Raw genomic sequence first — 25,966 nt, forward strand, 5'->3', positions numbered from 1 at the left:
TCAGGTGCACACCTTTCGCCTCCAAATACCAGCAGAGATACCTGTATGCAGACCCTCCGCAATTTCTAACAGCACACTTAATACAACCTGCACTTGAAATCAACCAGTCACACAGATCAGGACACGCAAGTCCTGCGTGAATCAGTAGGTTAAAACATAGCAGTGGTATGGTACTGGATAACTAAAATAAAAGCTCCAATGTAAAAATATCATGTAAAGGTCACAATTTAATTCAATATACAGCTATACAAAGCTAATTGTCTGAATAAAATGTTGGTTGCGCTCAAGTTTAAGTTGTATATATATAGCAGTAACTAACCGTGGGAAGCACTTTTCAAGAAATACCACAGTAAAAGCTTTAAATTATGTAGAAATATGTTTTTTGTCCACATAATGTCTTCTAAGCTTTAAATTACGTAAGTAAACACTGACCACTGTCAGGAAATGACAGCATCGCAAGAGGAAGACAAATCATAATAACTAGTCTACAGTATGTTGGGCTCTCTCTTCAGCTCTTAAGCATGAGGATTAACTGACACAATTATATTCATTTACATGATACATGAAATACCTCATGAAAGAAATAGCATCTCATGCCGCCAAGATGAGCATTTCAACATTTTATAAAGGAGATCTTTATGTTAGAAAGCCAAATGGCGATGAAAGAATTTCTATTTATCTCAACCCTTCCCCGTAAAAAGATGTTTTATAATGATTTTGTTTTAAATCATGTTATTAGGGTATTTCGGCCAAGGAACATTCAAAATGATTAGAAGAATATTCCCTAAGAATTCATTAGCTGAAGTAGTTTAAGGTTATAAAGGAGGTGACTTACAGAGTAAGAGGATAATGTCATATCCACTAACAGAAAACAATGTACTTATGTAGTAGCTACAGTATGCTGCTAATTTATTTGCCCGTTAGCATGGTTTTCACATTACAAACAGTATAAAATGCTCTTGACCTGTGCATACATTAAAGAAAAACAAAATATAATTGTAATAAGAATGGGAAAACCAGATCATTTTCCTCTGACTATGGCTTATAAACTGTAGGTGCCATATGTTAAAAAAATTTATTGTTCAATGACAACACATATTCACATGGATAATATATTCAATATTTATCAAAAAACTACTGCAATATTAAATCAAGTTGGCAGTGCCAAATGTAAACACTCATAAATCATCTGAATAGTCTCATGACCCAAAAAAAAGATTATTCTTGGAACCTCAGGGATCACGTCTTCTCATCTTGTAGGAAAATCCATAAGATCAATTGGACAACTAGAGATCTATTTTGATGTTGGAACTACTGTACAAACACTCCCAAACCAGGCTGTTTTAATAAAAAAAATACAGAGGTTTTGAAATAGTGGAGACTGCTGATCATAATCATGTATAAAAGCATATAAAACCAAACCATAATTATTATAAGAATCAGTGGTTTTAGCCTACCATAATTACACAATTAGTAATGCATCCCAGTAAAACTTGGATTCCACCAATAGTAAAGCAATCACATTTATTAGAGGTTTATAAAATAATCGTTATGAGCTATTTTTAGCACAGAAAGAAGAATAACGGGTAATATAAATATAACTCATAAACAGAATTTAGAGAGAACTTAACAGAGAACTTAAAGTCTTGCTAGTATTACAACTGTACATGCACTTTATTATATTTAAAGAATTGCGAGAATAAATAGATATGCTACAGGTATATGAGATAGTGTGTCATTTGTATGTCCCTGTAAAAGTATATTGTCCTTAATCAGTTCATTATGGAGAAACTTGATCCTGCCTCATGCTACACTCAGCATGGTGTCTTGATTCTCAGATTTCCACCTTGCCCTGGAAGTAAATTCAGGACCTCGTGCAAAGAACTTCCGCCCAATGCATGTTCAGCTCAAACTTTGTCAAGAGCACGACCAGATACTGTTGTGGCCATCTTTAAGTAGGGTAAAGCTCATGGCATCCCAACCTGGATGAAAGAAAATAAAATAGACCATACAGTATATGTTAAATACACGGTTATACACGATGAAAAATTCTACATGTGTACACAATGCATATTAAGTAGATGGAAACACATAAAACTGGATAATTATCTCTATATAGTCAAAAGATGTATAAATGCAATACTCCTAATACAATTTCTTGACATCAAATAAAATATAACCAGTAAATAGGACTTCCTTATAAGGAACGTTTGGAAAAACACTAGTTAAGGAATAGATCCATTTGCTTCAACAATTTATGAGTACTCTCTCTAGGTCACTACCTCTGATTCCAAGAGAGGCTTAATCAATCTCAAAAGCTATAAGTCCCCCACATAATAAGGATTTTAATATTCAACTTACTAATCAGATTTCAAAGAAATATATTTATTTTTTACATTTTACGATTGGAACATCTGAGAATGTTTCTGAAACCTTCGGCTTTCATTAGCCTCCTGCATTTTTGTACCCCAGAAAGGTACGTTGAAATTGTTCTAATGATGATATGTTTATGAAGAGATCTATAGAACTCTAAAACCGTCTTTGGATAATAGGTTATAATAAGGTTGTACTGGAAGGGATTTGAAACGTGCTAGTGTGGCTAATTGTCATTACCGCCTGATCCCTAATCAAAAGATATGCTGGGTTAAAGTGATCTGTTTTATTACTATTTAATTCACAGTGAAAGGATCTTAGAAAAAAAATCTTAAATCTCATTGAAATTAACATCAAAATGACCCTGATTTGAACAAGTTTGTTGGGAGTACAATTCACTGTACTGCTATAAAATCACATAATTTGCAAGACATATGGTCTCCAGCCATTTTATTAGAAACAGTCCAAGAGTATAGAATGGAGGTCTCTGGATAGTACCACTGTGGTCCACGCAAAGCATGCTAATTTATGAAGTACAGTCTATCGGTCTGCGACAGTTCCCATAGTAGACAATTTAAGATCAGAGTATATGTTAACTATCGAACGACCAATGTTTTATTTATTATTATAGTTTATTTGTAAATCACCAACATATTCCGCAATGGGGGTACTGAGTTATTTATATTACAGAACAACATACCATATAAGGACAAACCAGCTCAAACAGATACAAAAGGTCATGTGGATTCTTCTCATGAGAGGATACAATCTAAAGGGGATAAGGGGCAATGTTGGAACACAAGGTAAATAGTATATGGTGTCATATGTCCATGTAAACTAATGTACACTGGTATGACTAGCAGGGAATTAGTGAGACGCATTCTAGAACACTTGTAACATTAGGAATGTACATAATTATATATAGAAAAGAGAAGAAAGCGCAAGCACCTCACAATATAATTAAACAGAGTAAAAGTGTACATACAGATTGGTGTACAGTTGTACAGTCCCAGAGGTGGTCTAAGCCAGTGTTTTCCGGTCTATAATAGTCCCAGGAGAATAGTGTTCAGTCCCGCTGACAGGGTCCTAGGAGGAGGCATTTCCACGTCCCTCCAAGAAAACGGGAAAGCAAAAAAGATGGACGTCCTCTGGCGCGTGCACCGAATGGATAAAAATTGAGTATAGAAAAAATATAGAAAACAGTGGTGTAATACTGAACATATATTCAGACTATCTTTTTAGATCTATAAATACCACTTAGACATTAATCAAAATGGAAGGTATCTTGTTAAAGAAGATTGATCTTCCAAATTCATCCTTGAGTCACTTATATTTAAGCTGCATCTTTATCAAAGATAGGAAATATCCCACGGCATAATTATGTTTTATTAAAATAGTTAAAAAATTAAATATGTATGTTCACTCGCAAATGCCTCTTGTAATATGTGCATTTAAATGCAAGGCTTTCCAGCACATAGGTTGTCTCTATTCCTCCTCCTGGTCTTCACATTACCAGAGTTCATAGATTTCAATCTCAGTAACTTCCTTTGACCTCTGGAGTCCCATGGCCGAAATGTTGGAGCTATCCGCTTCTCCTGGCCCTCAGTGGTTGATCCTCACGAGCAGGTAAGGTGTAAGGTAATGACTCTTCAAGAAATTGCGAGTTCATGGCGTAACTTCTACAGCTGTCTATGCAGAATGAGAACATTCAAATTTGGTACTTGGCGAAACACCTGTGGTGGCCTGTGCTGGTCAACTCAATGCATTTCGCTTTTGCTTCCTCAGGGGTAAATGATAATGTGAGCAGGGCCAACATTACCTCTTTGTGTTGGTTTGGGCATGTTTGTCCTCACCTGTATGTACAGTAACTGTTTATGTTTTTCGTAATATACATGACTCTGTACCTTATTGTACAATACTGCAGAATATGTTGGGGCTTAATAAATATACGATAATACAAATAATAATAATAAAGGTGGAAAACCGATGATAGGGATGTCATGCTGAGTGCAGCATGAGGCAGGATTGGGCTTCTCCATACTGAACTGATTAAGGACAAATTCCTCTTTGAGCATAACTATTTATCCTTGAGACTCTTTTAGTATAATCTTTTTAATAATGTTTTCACTTATATTTTTTGGATACGGAGTAGTACAGAACTTCCTTTTCTGTTACAAGTTTTCCGCAATGTATTATTAGAACTATTGCTTCATTTCTGTACTTTGATCTGTACATCTGAGCTGTGCCGTGTTCTAGGTGGTCTTGCTTGTGGATTCCTTCTTAATATAAAGCATATAGGAAAACAAAAAAAATTGCGCGCTAATTATACTAAATAGTGATAAAAATATTAACATAATATTCTAAATCTAACCAATCTAGAATATTATAAGTGCACTGAGTGGTTTAAGGGAACATATAATAAATATTACAAATAGTGAAAACAGTGATAAATAATTATATATATAAAAAATACAATAAACCTTAACCCATTTGTAGAGAGTCTGCAGCTTGTTAAAGTGGATGGCGCGACATCACACAGGAAAGCATGTAAAAGAAAAAAAACACAGCGCACGACTCTCATAGGGTAAATAAGTACATATATTGTGACAGTGAAAGATGTAAAAAATGCTCTTACAAGAATATTACTCAAACAAGCAGGGAATGTTTAGGGTACATGTTACCACTTCTGGTAGATCATCTGCTTCATAAAGATCCCTCTGCATGCACAGCCTCCAACCCGGTCAGAGGCTCCTTTAGTCTGCAGCAGAAATGATCCAATGTTTCTTTGTAGCAAGAAGTCCGTAACACAATCCCCACAGGGTTATGCAGAAAGCACACTGAAATAAAACCTCCAATGCCGCTAATACCCCGGCTTAACCCGCGAAGGAGCCGAAAACCTCTGTGCTTTCAAGATCAAATAACGGGATGGTGATGTCACTAAAGTACGCCGCACAATAGCATAGTCCCACAGGTAGCTTGAAATGGGTCACTGATTAATGATGCCGCTGCCTTTCTCCAAGGATGAACAAACTTGCCGGGACACCCCCAAAGATCTGGAGGAATTCATTGTTCTCTGCATCAGAATGGATCTCTGGATGCAGGAACGACAGACCGACCGAGACCGGTTCTCAAGGACCCCTAAAATCTTGCTTGGCCCCCACTTTCAGACCCCTCTTTCTACAGCTCTCTCTGAGATGGAACTGATGCAATTAGGTGATACCACATTACCTGAGCAGGAGAAAACTAGGAGATGTGTCAGGTTGCTGTGTCTGTATTGTGGGCTCAAAGGTCAACTTGCCTGAAATTGTCCTAAATCGTGAAAATCCATTGCCCAGTGAAGATAGAAGAATACTCTGTGGGCATTTGTTCTTTTCCTCCTCCTTCACAACCTTCACAGCTGCTTCTTCCTGTTTCAATCTCCTGGGGCCCAGCCTCAATTTTCACTCAGGCTTTTGTGGATTCAGGAGCCAAAGGGAATTTCATTGACCACGCATTTACGGAACTCCGCTCCCTTCCTCTCCATACTAGGGAGATTCCGTTAGCAGTAGTGGCTATTGATGGAAGACCACTGATACCTGGGACTAATCCTTTGCTGGCTACAGTTGGGGCACTTCACAAAGAGTCACTATCATTCTACGTCATTTGCTCTCCCTCGACACCAATGGTTCTAGGACTTCCCTGGCTGCAGCACCACAACCCTAAGATCGATTGGGCGACAGCCTGGGGAAAACTTTGCCATGGCTCTTGTCTTCTGGTGTCTCGCACCATCTCTAAGGTTCGGATACTTACTGAGATTTCCTCATCATGCCTTCCAGTTTTTTACCAGGAGTTTCTTACGTATTCGCGGGAAAAAAACAGGCAGGGGTGTTTCCGCCACACCAACCTTATGATTGTGCAGTCAATCTGCTCCCAGGGGCCATCCCTCCTCTAGGCCGCACCTATCCCTTTTCGAAACCAGAAACCAAGGCTATGCGGGAATACATTTCGGAGAACCTTCAGCATGGATTTATTCGCAAATCAAGATCTCCCACTGGTGCAGGTTTCTTCTTCGTTTCCAAAAAAGATGGTTCTCTCAGGCCATGTATTGACTACAGAGGCTTAAATAAAATTACTGTAAAGAACCGATATCCGCTACCCCTCATTCCTGAACTTTTCAACCACTTACGCAAGGCTATGATCTTCACCAAACTGGATCTTTGAGGAGCCTACAATTTGATCCGGATCAGAGAGGGTGATGAGCGGAAAATGGCCTTTAATACCTGTGATGACCACTACAAATATCTTGTCATGCCATTCAGCTTATGCAACGCACCGGCCATATTTCAAAATTTCATCAACGATATTTTCCGGGATCTATTGGACCAATTTCTCGTGGTATATCTGGACGATATCCTTATCATTTCCAGATTTTTGACCGAACTTCGGGCACAGGTTAGATTGGTCCTCCAAAGACTTCGGTACCACTCCCTCTTTGCCAAGCTCGATAAGTGTCAATTCGAACAAAAGAAGATCTCTTCTCTTTGGTTCGAAATGGATCATGCGAAAGTATCGGCAGTGCTGGACTGCCCTTACCATTAGGCCTCAAACCGATGCAATGATTTCTTGGGTTCGCCAATTACTACCGACGATTCATCAGGAATTTTTCCAAGGTGGTTGCACCCTTTATGGCTCTTACTAAGAAAGGGACGAATCCTAAGATATGGCCCTCTGATGCTCTTCTGACTTTCAAGAAGCTCAAGTCCGCCTTTTCTTCCGCACCTGTATTGATCCATCCAGATTCTATGAAACCCTTCATGCTTGAAGTGGAAGCATCCGATCTGGCAGCCGGAGCTGTTGTTTCTCAAAGGAAGGATTTTCATGGGAAACTCCACCCCTGTGCCTTCTTTTCTAAAAAAAATTCTACCTCGGAAAGGAACTATGATGTTGGAAATCGGGACCTTCTGGCTATGAAAATGGCTCTTGAAGAATGGAGACATTTGCTTGAGGGAACAACTTTTCCGATTTCAATCCTTACAGACCACAAGAACCTCAAATACATTGAAGAGGCAAGGAGACTCAGCACATGTCAGGCGGGGTGGGCTCTCTTCTTCAATCGGTTCAACTTTGTGATCTCTTATCATCCATGATCTAAGAACATCAAAGCAGATGCTCTATTTCAACAATTCTCTCCTGATGGCTCTGAGGAGATAGAGCAGGGGCCCATCTTTCCCCCTGCACTGATCATCTCTGCCGTATCTTCATCACTTCTGAAACAGGGGGCAGAGTTACGCCCGTCTACATCATCGGGTGCCCCTCCTCTAATCTCCACCAGAGGGAGGGGACACGCCGACAGCCAATGCCTAAAGACTTTGGATAGTAAGGGAGGTACCGGATGCAGCAGACCGCACCCTGAGTTCTTCTTCTAGGCATATAGAGACTGCACGGGTGTCGAATTTCACACCTGAACAGGGAGGTGTGCACAATCAACTCCTGATGGAGCAAGGATAAAAGACAGGAAGCTGTCAGAGACGGAGAGTTAGGTTTTTCCCCAGGAGGCTAGAGAGACTGGCTGTTATGGACCCTAGGACTGAAGGAAGCAGGCCTGTGGGATCCAGCTGGGAATCACACCCAGGATAAAGATCGCTCCCCAGAACTGGCATTCCTGATTGCTGTTGGAGCTGCAATTCAGATAAGAGACTTTCTTATTGTTCTTTGAATACATAGTATATGTTTTGGGTGGATAACCGGATTAGTTGGCTGCTCGCTAGAAAGGGCTGGAGTGAAGTCTAGTTAGTTTCCCTAACTGGAATAGGTGTTTATTTTATTATTTGGTTTTCTTAAAGGGATGTTTATTTGGCTATTAAACCAATTCAGTTAAGCGGAATCTTCTGTCTATGCATCTAACTGCCCTCGCCTACAGGCTGCTTTATCACAGTCCCAAATGTGACTTTCCAGGTGACAAACTAGTCTGGGGAGCCAAGTGTGCCTGCTGCGAAGCACAGTTCTTTAAGCCGATGATGCTGCGGCCTACGGAATTAACAGAGAAGGATGCGACCGGATGGTAAAACCTGCTGTGTCCAAGCAACAATCTACCTCAACCATGGAGGCTTCAGAGGGCCTGTGCTCCCTAGATGAGGCCCAAGGGAATCCGAGTATCCAGATGAATATCGAGCAGGCTGAGATGGTACCAGATGGTACCAGACCCGGTCCGCGCAGAAAAACCAGAGATGGTCGGTGAGCTCGAGCTAGTCCATGAGATGTCGGATAACGTGACTGCCTGGGGTGAGGAGGCTCCATTGTTCCCAGAGGGGCAGGAGTCTGGAGAGGCCTTGCCTATTGCTGTGGACTCTGAAATGATCCGGTGCCTTTCTCCTGCAGATGTGTCCCTGCCTTCTTCCTCCTGTACCAGTAGCCATCAATCTTTGGTGGTGTTTAGGCTGCTGTTGACCATGCCGATCGAGACTAAAGACGGACCGAATGGTGCCAACGACTCTGAATGACAGCGTAGCCCATTACCGATGACCGTGACCGTGAGACCTGAGAGGCGGATGAGCATACCTTTCGTGGAGGTGTCCAGAGGCCTATCCAGTGATTCTCTGAAACCAATGGAGGTACCGTCTGGTGCCGATGACCACATGGTGGACAAAGAGAAAGATTCCACCTCTAGGGATATCAACGCCTTTCTGGATCTGGATATGCTCAAGGATCCCAAACTTGCCAGAAATGATGGTGAACTGTTAGTGACCGCTGGGCGGCTGATATGACTCCAATTCCTGCTCTGGTGAGTACCGCTCCCACTCGTTTATAGAGAACTGCCTTTATGCAGTCTATGTATAAGCGTAGGACTCGACAGAAATTTGCAGAAGGGGCCAAAGAGGAAAATAGGCCTCTGGTGTGTATGGATGTCCCAACCACTGCGTTTCTGGCCCAGTCACTGGACTATTTGTGAGCCCATAGGCCCACGCCAGCCTCTACACCTCACGTAGTTCAAATCACAGTAGTGTCAGGTTCAGTTAATGTAGACCAGCAAGATATTGACCTGGACTTGGACAATTTCAAGGCCCCCTTACCTTCAACCAGTACGGCTGGTCTCCAGGTGTCTTGTCGCCTTTCTTTTGCCGGGATTTCTAACCAGGGAATCCCTTCTACCCGAATGTCTCAGGGTGGGTTATCGCCTGGGTAAGCTGATCGGGCAGCACGAGAACGGTACTCTAAAAAGAGCGGCCTGCAGGCCTAGAAGACTCTTGTTCCCTCTTTGGATTGGAAGGACTGGTCCTATGGGAATGAGATATTGATAGATGACAAATGTATAGAAGATGATGTGTGTAGTGTCAACAGTATGGTTAGTCATTATGCCATCTCTGTTGCATCTGATGTTTCAACCTACGGGTAATGCCCTAGATAATTATGAGCCTCCGGTTCAAGAACCATAATACTGGGCCAGGTCAGGGTCGCAGGCTCACTAAAATTAGCCGGGCTGAATGGCCTGTAATACAGAAGTATCGGAACTCCCATGGGTTCGAGTACCCGAATGTCCCCGAGCCATTAACAAGGGAGATTGACGCCAACCGGGAACAGTGGTTAACAGAGGCTGTAAAGACTTATGTGCTAGAACACAGCTGGAGCACTTTCCATAATATGCAGGAAAGGATAGCTTATTTGGTGCGTGTCTGGAAGGTAGGCAGGTCAGAACGAAAACCAAAACAAGTGTTCTCCATTACAGTCACTGATGAGTCAGGAGCATTAATAAGAATGCCTGACCAAGAGCACTACTATTGATAAAAGGGTTCTCCAGGTTGGGAGGAACCTGTGTTTCATTATGACCGTCATTTCGTGGATGTGTATTCAAATAAACTGTAATGTACTATCTTCACAAAAGAATGTATATCATGAATAATATTGTGATATCAATTATGTGGTTTTATCTTGTTATGTTCAGGTTTCCTTAGACGATGGTACCCGAAAATTTAGGACCTAAGCAGGGTCGTTGGGAATTCACCAGAGGGAGAGTGTAGCCAGGTCACCTGATGGCTGCTATTCTGCCCTTGGGCTGGCTGTAAACCCTGGTACAATCAGGTTGTCAGAAGTTGATATGGGGTTTCCCCCTCCGAGGAGCTGCATTTGAGTGACAGAGGGAGGCAGTGACATCAGGCCTGGGCATGACCAATCATGAGCCAGACCTGGTGCCCTCCTCCTGGCATTACATAAAGGCAGGACCACCCAAAATTTGTTAGTGTATCTTCTGCCACAGAGGAAGGCAGGTCGCACAGTGGAAAAGCTGAGATTGGGACTTCTCCAGTCCTCTTCCCTCCGGGGGAGAGTGAGTGTGGACCATACCTCTGTCTCTGCTATGGAGGTGGGGAAGAGCTAGGATGGCTGCAGGAGCCCTTGGCCTGTAGTGATGGTCCAGGGACTATCATCCAGTGAATAGCTGAGAGACGGCATTGGGCAGAACCTGCCTTGTTCCTGTAACTGTACAGAAGTGTAACAAACCGTTCCTGTTTGCATATACCTCTTGCCTGGAGCGTGACCTTACTGGGGGGAGAGGTAATAGTTCTACCGTGGGAGATCACCTTCAGTTCCTGAAGCCTACAGCAGATGAAGGCTCTGTACTGCTAAAGAGATATGTGGGGTATGAACCCCAGAAGCCTAGTCCTTTGTCCCCACTACCATCGGCGGATGACTCAGCCCTCCTGTTGACAGCAGGTATCATGCACCACACAAACCTTCATGGCAAATCGCCCACCGGGTGGAGAAAACACCGTTACATAGACATATTAAGTTTAAGGCAACTAGCACCATCCACGAGGATATAGCCAGGAGGCAATCTTAGACTTGGAACTGGATATCAGGAGTGAGGGTAGGGGTAGATAGATATTTTTGTGTATCATCTGCATAGAGATGATACCTATGGCCAAAAGAGTTGAAGAGGTCACTATGTGATAGTGTGTAGAGAGAGAAAAGGAATGGTCCCAGAACAGAACCTTGAGGTACACCAACAGACAGATTGACAGAAGATGAAGATGTTAGCAACAGAGACAGAAAATGTGCAATGAGAGATGAGAACCAGCATGGGGCTTTGTTGCAGATACCAAGATAATTTAGAATAAGCAGGAAAAGGGAGTGATCGACAGTATAAAAAGCAGAAGAGAGATCGAGTAGGATTAGTAAGGGAAAGTGAACTTGGGATTTAGCTTCAAGTAGATCTGTGAGGGAGTATATAAGAGGTTAAAAACACTCTCACTTGAGCAGACCAAAAAAAACACACCCTAGCTTGTAGGTCTCCTAGCTTAATGGAAAGGGGAGTTTAAAAAGGCAGACAGCAGATTTCTTCCTGGCTCTCATTTTGCTCTTAATCTGTGAGGGAACAGGTTGCAGAGAGCCTGTCAGGGAAAGAGTCTGAATTCCCTTTGGGATACTAGCGATTAAGGACTGTCCTGTTATTTTGCAGGCTGATGCGTTTACTTTAAAGACTCTATTCTGTATTGTTACCTGATTAATGCAACCTGCAACCCCTAACAAGGGGAATAAAGTACTTGCATTACAATTAAGTGGTGTGTGAGATCATTCCTGACCATACCTACAAGGCCGCTTCGTCACAAGATCATTTGGCTACTTTAGTAAGCACAGTCTCTGTTTAGTGATCTGTATTTAAGCCAGATTGTAAAGGGTCCAGGAGGGCATGGGAATTAATAAAGTTAATCATATGGGATAACACAAGACATTCTAGCAATTTAGAGGCAAACAGCAAGAGGGAAAGAGGGCGGTAGTTAGTAAAGCGTGTAGAATCTAGGTTGTTTTTGTGACGTTGGGCTTGGTATTTTTTAGGGTACATTATATTACGCTTTGATACAGTGTTTTTGATTTTGTTGAGAGAATTATTTGAAATAATTGAAAATTATTGTCCTTCACCCCTATACTCTGGGGTTTTATTTTGGGTTTTAGATTGGTTGTTTCTTCTGTGGAGCACCCACACATTTATATTTTTGACTACTGTATATTATTTATTATTAATTAGGGATGAGTCATGCTGCAAAATGATCATAACTTTAATGTGTTTATTCTTTGGTAGACTTGCATCATATTTATTTATTTTTGTATACTGCAGATACATTTCACTGGATTCCTAGGGATAAACAACTATCCCTGATGTCTCACTTTCCTCTGGATCTAGTAGGATGATGTTAAAGCAAAAAATAAAAAAGCACTAAATGGCCACAGATCTATTCATTCAACGGTAAGTTTCTCCTTGCAAAATTGCTTAAAAAAATGGAATGCGCTATTTGCATTATATTGATGTGTTAAACATTGTTGTCACCCTATTTATTGATAACTATTTATGCAAAAAGATTGCAACAAAAAGATATAATTTGCATGCACTTTTTTTTCTTCATTTTTCTTATATAATGAAAGAAATACCTATTCAACTTGTGGTTTGATGTATTCAAAGATGAATTATATATGCAAAGATATGTATAAAATATGCTGAAATGCATTACATATGCAAAAATATGCAACTACAGTATATGGATATGTTACGTATTATCATGGTATTTATGGAGAAAGGGCATTTACTATAATGGATTCTCACTATGGGTATCATGCAGTAAGCAGCGAAAAAATGCATTAGCCAGTTTAGCAATTAGCCATGTTTTTGGCGTGTTAAACTGGCTGTATGCTGTAAGGGGCGAATCCCTGGGGAATGAATGCGCCACCACCATTTGATGAAATGGCATGTAACCAGTGGCGGGATTGCTGCCTGGCGAGAAAATGCCGAGAAGCCGTCCCCTGCCGTGTTGTGTTTGCAGCAGAGAGAAATCCGCTGCTCTCTCGGCACAAACATCAGCACACTAAAAATTATTTTTAAAACAACTTTAATTCATAGTGTACATGTGCAAGGGGTCTCCGGAGCTGAACCGCATTGGTTTCAGGTCCGGGAACCCCCTGCTTCCCGAGATACAGACCCCTTTATGAGGTGCCGGTATCCCTTTGCATTTAAAGGTCCCGATCACGTGACCGCGGAATGTAAACAAAGCAGAGGGATACGGGCACCCCATAATGGGGTCTGTATCTCGGGAAGCAGGGGGTCCCCGGACCTAAAACAAAAGCGCTTCAGCTCCGGAGACCCTCTGCACATCTACACTATGAGTAAAACACACATATCAATAAAGACTCGTTCCTTACCTTACAGGGTATCTGCTATGGTAGCGAAGCAGCATTAATATTTATTTAATAATACTGTACAGTGAGCAGGGGGTTCCCCGAGCTGAACCGCATCACTTTGTGGACCAGGGACCCCCTGCTTCCCGAGTTACAGGCCCCGGTATGTGTGATCGGATGGGCAGTGTCGCCGCCATGTTTATAGCGTCCCATACGCTACGTGCCCGCAATAAACATGGTGTCCACACTGTAACTGATGCCCCAAACCGGGGCCTGTAACTCGGGAAGCAGGGGGTCTCTGAGCCACAAATAAATGCGGTTCAGATCAAGGGGGCCGCCTGCTCCCGCACAATATTATTAAAATACATTAATGCTGCTTCATTACCATAGCGGATAGCCGCTAAGGCAATGAAGGGGTTAACGCATAATAGCATGTTTATTGGGGACAAATGCCCCCAGTAAACATAGCAGCAATACACAACATACAATACAGTAATGGGCAACATTACTATTATCCACAAATGAATAATAGTGCAGTTGTCCATTTAAAAAACATACATAACAATAAAGACATTAAATACATATAGCACTCACCCATGTGCGGCTGCCACGATGAAGGCCATCCTCATCTTCATCCTGCCCATGCCCCATCCGCTTCTGCAAAACAGACACAAGAATAAAAACATCCAATGTAATGTCCCCTAACCCCTTAATCACCATAGCGGTTATTAACCGCTACAGTCATTAAGGGGTTCCACCCACTATACCCACATACCCTCCCCCACTAACCCCCCCACCCCCTGCGGCCTAACCACCCTCAACCACTACCCACAAGGGAGTCCTACCACATACCCTTGGGGCCAATACCCCCTCCCCCAGCACATACAGTACAATAATATGCCACATAACTATTATCCACATAGGGATAATGCATTATTTGGCCATTATTAAACACATTAAATACCATAGTAAAATAAAGAAAATTCTACTACCCTCATCAATAAGAAGGCCCCGTCACCAGCATCATCCTTGGGGTCCGTTGCCAAAATAATAAATAGCCAATACATATCAATGCCATTAACATACCAATGAACCCCTTAATTGCCTTATCGGGTACTAACCTCAAAGGTAATTAAGGGGTTAAGCCATCCTGCAATGGCAACACCACTTATGCATAACATCCTCAATGAATTAAAAACCAATTTCCTAAACAAATCTCATTTAATCATTCAATCAGAAGCCTCAAATACCACTTAAAACATTGCATTTACAGTGTATACATGTAGCATAAAATGTAAGCTACATGTACACGCTGCAAATCAATGTTAACAATACAGTAATCCAACTAAAATAGCATTACATCACAAGAAGTATACTATGTCATCCAATAAAGTCAGCATCAATGAATTAACAGATATGAATTACATCCCTAAACAATTAAAATACCATCCATACCAATTACACAATTAACTATAGCTATCGTAACAGAGAACAAGTTCAAAACATACAAGAAAGGACACCAAAAATTACAATATACTAAAGCAAGCCTCTCCATAACCTACAGTACAGCATAGAAGCCCAAAAATTACATCTCTCTAATAATAAAATACATTTAACACACATCTATGCATAGCAGCATAGCCACAATCATTTACAATATAGTAAATCAAGCTTTTACAACACTATCATTTCTTACCCTGTATGTATATATCTCTTTAGACATACATACATACATACATACAGTGGCAAGAAATGATATGCATAAAAAAAATGAACACATGAAAAAGCAAAAAAAACCACCGTTACATTAAATACATTTCTTTATTTAACTTACCATTACTTGACCCCACCGACTCCCGTTGATCAGCTTACTCACGAACCAATCCACGAACAGGAACCCATAAAATAATAAAGCAGAAAATAATAAACATTAAAATAATAAAACACGACAATCCAGGGGTCTTCTAGTTGTAATCCATCTTCATCTGTATTCTTCTACCTTCTTCCGGGGTCTTCTTCCCGTCTGGTGCCACGCCCTGGTCTTCTTTCTTCAGCAGGAGGTCCTTCCTCCTCGGCGTCTGGCTTCAAAATCAGACGACTTAGGCTTTTAAAGGCCTATGACGTCACATTTTCGTCATATGCTTCCCACGGCCCGTGATTGGGTTTTGATAACTCCTAGAAATTGTGAAATATATTTCAGTGCAAACATACATTTTTGCATGGAAACACCATTCTCGCACTTTCATATAATGAATAAGCCCCATAGTCTTTTTTTTTTCCAGGCAAATATGTCATGCTACTGTAACTCCACTATTTCCACGGTCTATATGTGCTGTGGTGGGCCTCTGTCATTCCTTTCTTAGAACACCATAATTGGACCCCTTGAATGAAACCAGACGAGACTTTTGTATATATTTACTGGTGATTTATGAACCCCTGAACACCTTAACCAGGCTGCCCTTACGTCTTATACAAAACATATATATATATATATATATATATATATGTAGAGGTATCAGTACCGTGTTAGCCGAGCTTCAATAATCAAAAAAATAAATAGATGATACCGTTCTGTGGCTAACGAAATGCTTTTATTTGTGCGAGCTTTCGAGATACACTGATCTCTTCTTCCGGCGATGTTACAATGAATGAAGCAAAAGGTAAACTTAAAAACAGTGTCTCTTGGAATGGGAAGGAACAGCACAGATAACATTCCAAGAGACACTGTTTTTAAGTTTACCTTTTGCTTCATTCATTGTAACATCGCCGGAAGAAGAGATCAGTGTATCTCGAAAGCTCGCACAAATAAAAGCATTTCGTTAGCCACAGAACGGTATCATCTATTTATTTTTTTGATTATATATATATATATATATATATATATATGTGTGTGTGTGTGTAACACCCCTACCCCCCCCCCCCCCCGGCAGCAGGGTGTAGGGTGTACATGTGTGAACAGGGTTCTGCTCCGCTCCCGATGGGATTAGAGTGTCAGCTCCTTGGTCAGTTACCTGGGATCTCAGGGTTCTCTCTGTTGGGTTCAGGCCTTGGCTGTAATGGAGGGTAGTTGGTGGTTGGAAGAACCGGACAAGAGAAGACATAGGGCGCCATGATCTTTTGCAACTCACAGGTATTTTATTGTCAGGCACAACAGTTCCAGGCTTGCACAGGATCAATTGTTTTCATATAGAGCACAATACTTCATTAGACAGGTTGCCTGTATAATGCTCTCTTCAGGGCAAGTTATGTCTCCAGACAGGTACTCCAGATCCACATGGAGGGGGGGAAATTCCATATACAAAAAAAACTGCCACTCTTCAAAAACTGTCTTAACTGTCATCTCTCATAGCTTCACTGGTTGCCTAGCAACATGTAACTGCAGCCTCTCTTCTCTGTCCCTATTCAAAACTGCCAGCGCAGGTTCCCTAGCACTGAAAAGGCCTTAATTGCAAATGCAGCCACCCTATTGACTAAACCTCAGCATGTGACATTCCCGAGGCTCATGGGACTTGTAGTCCCTGTCTTGAGCCTTTCCCTATTAGCCGCCCTCATGGGTTCCTACTGCGCTTGCGCGAGTTCTGCACACGCGCAATCAACTACAAAATGGCGACACCCTGCAAAGGGAGCCGTCAGAGCTTCCGGCGATCGCTCGCCCTATCTATGGGCCGCAACTTTTGTGCACCTGATTGCTCCGCCCCTCCCCCCAGCAGCACCTCATCTCTTGCGCATGCGCGAAGCTCCATAATGGCCGCCGCTCATGCTATCCGTTCTGCGCATGCACGGCCAATCGTAACATGGCTAACGCGAGTCGTCTCACGCATCTGCGCATGCGCGAACCCTACGCGCGTGCGCAAGCATAACAAACATGGCAGCGCCCTGCAGAGGGCGCCGCCGGAAAGCCCTTTGCCACCCGCAACAGCCCCCCACAGTAGCGGAGGTAAGGGGGGGGGAACGTAGGACCGGGGAGCCAGATGGGACCTGGCTATATATATATATATATATATATATATATATATATATATAATAATCAAAAAGCACCCTTATTATCATACAGACAACCCCATAATCTCAAGAATATTATGGTGAGGAGTAAAGTATTCAGCAGTACAACTGAATGCGGGACGAAACCATGCCAGGACCCAAGATGCAAAACCTGCGCAATGCTCTACACAGCGGACACAATACAAATACCACACAGGAATCGGGAATACAAAATCAGAGGAAGGTTCACCCGTTCCTCCAGCAATGTCGTGTACCTCATCATGTGCATGAAATGCCCAGGGGGCTGCTACTACATAGGTGAGACAGGGCAAGGGCTAAACAAGAGAATGAACCTGCATCGCCACAGCATCACGCACGGAACAAGAGACAGTCCTGTCGGCGAACATTTCTCTGACTCTGGCCATAAGATGAATGATCTGAGGGTTGCCATACTCAAAGGTAATCTTAAAACACCGAAAGAGAGACGGTTGCATGAATACAAATTTATGCTACTGTTCGGGACACTTAGCGGTGGCCTAAACAGAGATCGAAATTTTATGAGTCATTACTGACACAAGTGAACTCTCTTCCCATGAGCGCTATAGGCCATGTCTGAACATACTGTGCTATATGTATGCACACACAGCTGTTTCTTACACATACTAATACTCCTTGATTTTCCATCCCTATACACCTATAGGGACCACATAGTATCCACACACACTTTTAGTTGTACTACAATTTCTCACATTTCCACACATACCCACACCATTTATATCCACTCCCACTCCACACACACCTTTTGTAAAGCACTGTATATACTGTGGGCTCTCCATTTATTTATATTCACACAGATACACACACACACTCTTACATCACTTGCTTTCAGGAACCTTTTGACACCTCTAGCCATAAAACACATCCACACCGGGGGAAGTAGTAGCACAGATAACATTCCAAGAGACACTGTTTTTAAGTATACCCTTTGCTTGCTTCATTCATTGTAACATCGCCGGAAGAAGAGATCAGTGTATCTCGAAAGCTCGCACAAATAAAAGCATTTTGTTAGCCACAGAACGGTATCATCTATTTATTTTTTGATTATTGAAGCTCGGCTAACACGGTACTGATACCTCTACCTCATATATATATATGTACATTTGCAACTCACAATAAACAAAAATGCTGCGCTATTGTCCAGTAGGTAAGGACTAGTAAGTCCCAGTGCACATTTTATTGCCAACACTGTGTTGGAGCTCACGTTATAAAAAATGGCATGTAGTCACGTTGCCGGGTGACACATTTGTGAGGAATTGCAGGAAAAGGCATTCTGCTGTCCTGTTGCAATTTGACAACCCGGCAAGTATCTTGATCTCTCTTCCTTTGGTCTCTTTTCCTCTCTCTTTCTCTGTGTGTAGAGAAGGAGTTTCTGCGGCTATCTCTAACTTTCTTTTTTTGACTTGAAATCTCATACAATTCTCCCCTCTCACCTTTGTGAATGTCAGTCTGTCTGTTAATCAGCTCTCATTGTCACCTGAGATTTCTCTCCGTCTCAGAGTTGAGGCAGTTGGACTTTTTCTGTGTCTGACAGCCTGCTCGAACATTCCATCCAATCCCATATCTCTTGTCATGTGTTGCAAGGCAGACCAGAACAGTGTCTACCATTCCACATTGCACCATGTGATAAGTGCAGACCAACTCTGCATTTTTAACAGTCAATGCCGGTGCAATAGTACTTGGTGCCCTAGGCAAATCTTTAGCTTGTGCCCCCCCCCATACACACTCAATTAACTTGCAGATTTATATATATATATATATATATATATATATTTATATATATATATAACTGAAAAATTAAAATGTTATACCTAATAATATAGTTAATGCATAAACCCCCCACCCTCTCTCACTGTCATTCTCTCTCTTCCTCTCTCTCTCTCTGTCTGTCATTCTCTCTCTCTTGCTCTCTCTCTGTCATTCTCTCTCAGTCATTCTCTCCCTCTCTCTCTGTCATTCTCTCTCGGTCATTCTCTCCCTCTCTCTCTGTCATTCTCTCTCTGTCATTCTCTCTCTCTCTCTCTCTCTCTCTCTCTCTGTCTGTCATTCTCCCTCTCTCTCTCTGTCTGTCATTCTCCCTCTCTCTCTCTGTCTGTCATTCTCCCTCTCTCTCTCTGTCTGTCATTCTCTCTCTCTCTCTGTGTCATTCTCTCTCTTTCGCTCTCTCTCTGTCTCTTTGTCATTCTCTCTCTCTCTGTCATTCTCTCTCTCTCTGTCATTCTCTCTCTCTCTGTCATTCTCTCTCTCTCTGTCATTCTCTCTCTCTCTGTCATTCTCTCTCTCTCTGTCATTCTCTCTCTCTCTCTGTCATTCTCTCTCTCTCTGTCATTCTCTCTCTCTCTGTCATTCTCTCTCTCTATCTCTCTCTCTCTCTGTCATTCTCTCTCTCTCTCTCTCTGTCATTTTTTTTCTCTCTCTCTGTCATTCTCTCTCTCCTGTCATTTTCTCTCTCTCTCTCTGTCATTATGTCTCTCTCTGTCATTCTCTCTCTCTCTGTGTCATTTTTTCTCTCTCTCTCTCTCTGTCATTTTCTCTCTCTCTCTCTCTCTCTCTCTCTGTCATTCTCTCTCTCTCTCTGTAATTCTCTCTCTCTCTCTCTGTGTCTGTCATTCTCTCTCTCTCTCTCTGTCATTCTCTCTCTCTCTCTGTCATTTTCTCTCTCTCTGTGTCACTGTCTCTGCCTGTCTCTGTCTCTGTCTCTCTCTCTCTCTCTGTCTGTCTGTCATTCTCTCTCTCTCTGTCATTCTCTCTCTCTCTCTCTCTCTCTCTCTCTCTCTCTCTCTCTCTCTCTCTCTCTCTCTCTCTCTCTCTCTCTCTGTCATTCTCTCTCTCTCTGTCATTCTCTCTCTCTATCTCTGTCATTCTCTCTCTCTCTGTCATTCTCTCTCTCTCTCTCTCTCTCTCTCTCTCCTCTCTCTCTCTCTCTCTCTCTCTCTCTCTCTCTCTCTCTCTCTCTCTGTCATTCTCTCTCTCTCTGTCATTCTCTCTATCTCTGTCATTCTCTCTCTCTCTGTCATCTCTCTCTCTCTCTCTGTCTGTCATTCTCTCTCTCTCTCTCTCTCTCTCTCTCTCTCTCTCTCTCTCTCTCTCTCTCTCTCTCTCTCTCTCTCTCTCTCTCTCTCTCTCTCTCTCTCTGTCATTCTCTCTCTCTCTCTGTAATTTTCTCTCTGTCTCTGTCTGTCTCTGTCTGTCTCTGTCTCTCTCTCTCTGTCTGTCATTCTCTCTCTCTGTCTGTCTGTCTGTCTCTCTCTCTCTCTGTCATTCTCTCTCTCTCTCTGTCATTCTCTCTCTCTCTCTGTCTGTCTGTCTTTCTCTCTCTCTCTGTCTGTCTCTCTCTCTCTCTCTCAATCTCTCTCTGTCTCTCTCTCTCTCTCTCTGTCATTCTCTCTCTCTCTCTCTGTCATTCTCTCTCTCTCTCTGTCTGTCTGTCTCTGTCTCTGTCTGTCTCTCTCTCTCTCTCTCTCAATCTCTCTCTGTCTGTCTTTCTCTCTCTCTCTCTCCCTGTCTGTCTGTCTGTCTGTTTTCTCTCTCTCTCTCTGTGTGTGTTATTCTCTCTCTCTCTCTGTCATTTTCTCTCTCTCTCTGTCATTCTCTCTCTCTCTCTCTCTGTCTGTCATTCTCTCTGTCATTCTCTCTCTTTCTCTGTCTGTCATTCTCTCTGTCATTCTTTCTCTCTCTCTCTCTTTCTCTCTCTGTCATTCTCTCTATCTCTCTCTGTCATTCTCTCTCTCTCTGGTGTCATTCTCTCTCTCTCTCTCTCTCTCTCTCTCTCTCTCTGTCATTCTCTCTCCCCCTCTCATTTTCTCTGGCATTCTCCCCCTCTCTTTCAGTCATTCTCCCCCCCCCCCCTCACTCTCATTCTCTCGCCCCCTCTCTCTATGTTATTTTCTTCCACCCTTTCTCTGTCATTCTTTCCCCCTCTCTGTCTCTGTCATTCACTCCCTCTCTCTCTATCATTCTCTCCCTCTCTCTCTCTCTCTGCCATTCTCTCTCCCTGACACACACGCAAAACAGAACAAATACACACAGGACAGCCACAGAAAATACACACAACAGGACCGAGCAGAACACACATACACACCCACACTGACACATGAAACAGAACAGAGCAGGACACACAGGACAGAGACACGCAGCCTTATCTTTCTCCGCTCAATTCTTAGCCATGCCCCAGTCTCCTTACACCTCCTCCTGATTGGCTCCTGCTGTGTAATGCAGCCAATCAGGATTCAGAAAACTTCCCAGCCACCTAGTTAATGCCCTGCTCTGGGAGATCGGGGGAAACCCCTCACTAAACAAACTAGCGGTTTCCACCCAACAAATTATGCCCCCCAATCGGCTGCCTAGTTGCCTTAATGGTTTAACCGGCCCTGTTAGCAGTATACACACATTTGTACACGATACACACAATAACACGTCACTCACCATAGACAAACAACAAAAAATACCCGGTGCACAGGGAAAAGGAGAATAACTACACAAACACACAAAATTGTGATCACAGAGGGTCACCACAGCCCCTGAAAATTGCACTCAAAGTAGGTCACACCAATGGTATTAGTATGGCCAATATGAAAACTAGAATAGCCACACCCTACAAATAGGGTGGAACGCTATATGGTCACACATGAGCACAATCGAAAAAAAATAATAAATGTTTAATATATTATAACAATATTAAAACCCGACAAAACATTAAAGTACTAATTACTTTATTAAGTAATTGATTAAAATCCCCACGCACAGGGTGGAGGCAGATAAATGAGATTTATACATTGCACTAACAGTGTCACTCACATATAACCATATAACAGATCAAATGCACACACATATAGCCAATAAAGCCTACAGCAATAAAGACAGTTGTAGCATGTCAATGCTGTGGGTTGGAGGGGAAGTGTGCAGGGAATAGGTATACAGGGCCCAAGTGAAACTCTATGGTTTATAATGGCTGTAAGTGAAAACATACGACCTGTTTCTCAGTCACAATGTGTGTTCTGTGTCATTGTGTCACTTTGTGGGGGGCAGGGGCAGCAGCCGCTGCAGTACGGGTAGTGGGTAAGGAGGGGTCACGCCGCAAGGGACGTGGCCCCCGATTCCTTACACTTTGACCGAAATAAGGGTCCGGAGCAAGATCTGTCTGTGTCTCCTACCACACACGCGTGATGGTCAACGGAATGACGTCACCTGACCCCGACGTACGTTTCACGCGTCACCGAGCGCTTTCTCAAGGGGGTGGAGTGATGATAGTGTGTAATGTGTGACCTCATATACCCTCCTCCTCAGGGAGGAATGGTCAAAATTGCCCAATAACATCACATGCTGTGTTGAGTGGGCGGCGGGTGAAAATGCCCCTAGTAACCGCCAAACATATACACAAACAAAAGGAATCAAAAATAGCAAGAGGGGAGGGAAAGAGGGGGCAGATGGGAGAAGACGAAAGAGTGGAGAGAAAAGACAGACAGCGCAGACCAAACCCCTAAAAGGCTAGTGACCCTGAATACAATAAAGGAAGGGTCACATTGTGTGAAATACCTATATAGAGGTAATGTATAAACCACTAATGCCCTAAAAAGGGGTAAAAGTGGATACATATAAGGGCATCAGATAGTAGATAGACCACCATATAAGAGATTGCATCATTAAACAGTCCACTTCTTGCACCAATCATGTAAAAATGCAATCCCTGTATGTATAACAGGGCAATAATGCAGTCAGGATACCAGGAGGCAAAATAATATAGTAATACACCACACTATCAAATTGTACAATACAAATTATTATTATGTATTATTAAGATGATGAGAAGTTTTCAAATTGCTAAAATAATTAATAGAAAACACGCTAATGTCTGTAGTTAATGGTGGAAATAACTGAAATTATACTGTAATATATGCAGAGCGCCAACAGGGTGGGTATGCCGGGGTTGGTGGCCCGGGCCTCTGGCCAGGCCCGTCTGCCGGTCCTCTCGCGGTTGGGCCCTGGCTCTCCCTTAGCAGCAGCCTGCATGACTCTATCCCTCTGTCACACGCCAACGGGCCTCCCTGACGTCAGTGCGCCAGAAGCGCTCTGACATCAGCGCTCTCTGCTTCCGGCGTGCGACGGCATTAGAGGGAGGCCTGTCGGAAGCTCGGCGTGGGACAGAAGGATAGAGGCATGCAGGCTGCTGCTGAGGGGAGAGTCAGGGTCAAGCTGCAAGCTCACCAGTAGCCGGGCCTGGCCAGAGGTTGACCCCAACTTGCAGTGCTGGCCGCCGGGCCCCCACATCCACTGGATCCGGCCTGATCATCCACAAGGTAAGTCTTTTTTTTATATGTATTGAGCTAGTCTTTTTAATATATAATGGAGGGTGGGAATCTTTTTGCATATGTATTTGGATTTGGGGGTCTTTTAATATGTATTGGGGGGACTTGGGGGAATTTTTATATGTATTGGGGGGGTTGGGAGAATTTCTATATGTATTGGTGGGCTTGGGGGTATTTTTATATGTATTGGGGGGCTTGGGGGAATTTGTATATGTATTGGGAGGGGGCTTGGGGTATTTTTATATGTATTGGGGGGGCTTAAGGGAATTTTTAAATGGGTTGGGGTATTTTTTATATGTATTGGTGAGGGTTGTTTTTTTTATATGATGTGTGTGGAGTGCCCGAGCAGGTATATCTACAAGTGCACCAACAATACACGAGGGCAGCGCTGTCACACATTTGGGGGTGGGATTGGCTATTGATGCCTGGACACTGGGACACTGGTGCTCCTGCACCCAAGTACTGTGGGGATATTCCACGGGTCGATATATATATATATTTATATAAATATATATTGTATTGTTATATGTTATGTTGCATTGTTCCCGTTATAAATTACTGTCCAGTATATACTGCTACATATACCCTTGTGTGCGATTACTGACTGTATTTTCTTGGGAGGGGCTATCCCACTGTGTGCGTATCCTTCCCAGGTGGAGGCGCTGTTAGTATATTCATTACACACACACCAGGCTCCCAGTGGTGGAGGATCAGGCCTCCTTTTTGCCACTCAGGTAATAGCAGCACACGTGGTCACCCTAGACACAGGGGGAAAGGGGGCTACATTATTAATATGGGAAAACAGTGACCATTGCTTTGACAAGATTTTAGCTGGCCTCTTGGTTTGGTTATCTGGTAAAAAAGGACCACTTGTCAAAAAAACAAAACTAGGGGCTTCCTTTATATATAATGTTATATTGTGGTAATATTTTTGTTGGAAAATACCGCAATTGTGGTATTGTTAAATATTGATAGTATATGAATGCTCTGGCTAGTCTCTATCCTTAATCACTGTCTGTTCCTTCATTATGGCAAAGATACAGGTTGGTCACAGTGAAGGAATGTATTGTTGGATATTACAGTCTTATTATGAAACGTTGGTGAAGACTTTCAAGTGTCCTGTCACTCTTGTCATAATTTTGCACCTGATTTACGTCTGACTCAAGGTGAGATATACAGTAGGCATTTTCCTTGGTTGTTTGCATTCTCTTATGTCTCTGAACAACCAGAACAAAATAATTATAGCTGGTTCAGTAGTCATATGGAATACATTTTTAAGCTACAGTATGTGAAGAAGCAAGAGAGTTCAGAACACAGGGAATACAAAGACCATATAGACACATGTTTGTGAAGGAAAATATCTAATTTGGTGAACTGGATCAACAATCAAACATGCTTCAGATCTCTCTGGACTAAACAGGCATAAACAGCATGATTTTCATGTGTAAGAGGGAATCCTCTGGGATTGTCTAGAATAGGGAGGTGTAAGCAAAAGAAATGGTAATAAGACTTTTGTGTGTGTTTTTATTAAGTGATGTTAATACGTGCCCAAATAACAACAATAATTCCAAAAGTGAGTAAATTTTCCACAGAATTGAAGCAGACTTTGAGTTATTGCAGTACCTCATGCTTGCAAGACATGTTTATTTAATTACAGTACATACAGTATATGGAACTGAACCAGCATGGTTGTGTTGTAAACAAAATTTTAATAATAAACAACATCTGGGAGAATTTATAAAGCATTAAATGGAGAAATATGTATTGTATTTACTATGGCATTCCATGGCAGTCTTAATGCCACCTGTACCTTGTTCTATGTGGTTAAAAACTGGAAAGTCTCGAAAACAGCAATGATTTACAGTATTTAAATCTCTGTGTGCAAAGTGGGTTTAATACTTCATCAGCAAGAACAAAACTGAATGCACGGCTCACTGGTGTGGCCATAAATCAATAATAAGTTCTCCTTAATAGTGACACATATCGATGAGTGGGCTGCTGCTTTCCAAATATCCACCCAGTCAACCAAATCCAAAGCTTTTTTCAATTTACGCTCCCATTGCAGGATATAACCAGCTCTCATTTTGCAGCTCAGGAGAAATAATAGCTTG

This window comes from Ascaphus truei, chromosome 2 (genome assembly GCF_040206685.1).
Source record: "Ascaphus truei isolate aAscTru1 chromosome 2, aAscTru1.hap1, whole genome shotgun sequence".
NCBI lineage: Eukaryota > Metazoa > Chordata > Amphibia > Anura > Ascaphidae > Ascaphus > Ascaphus truei.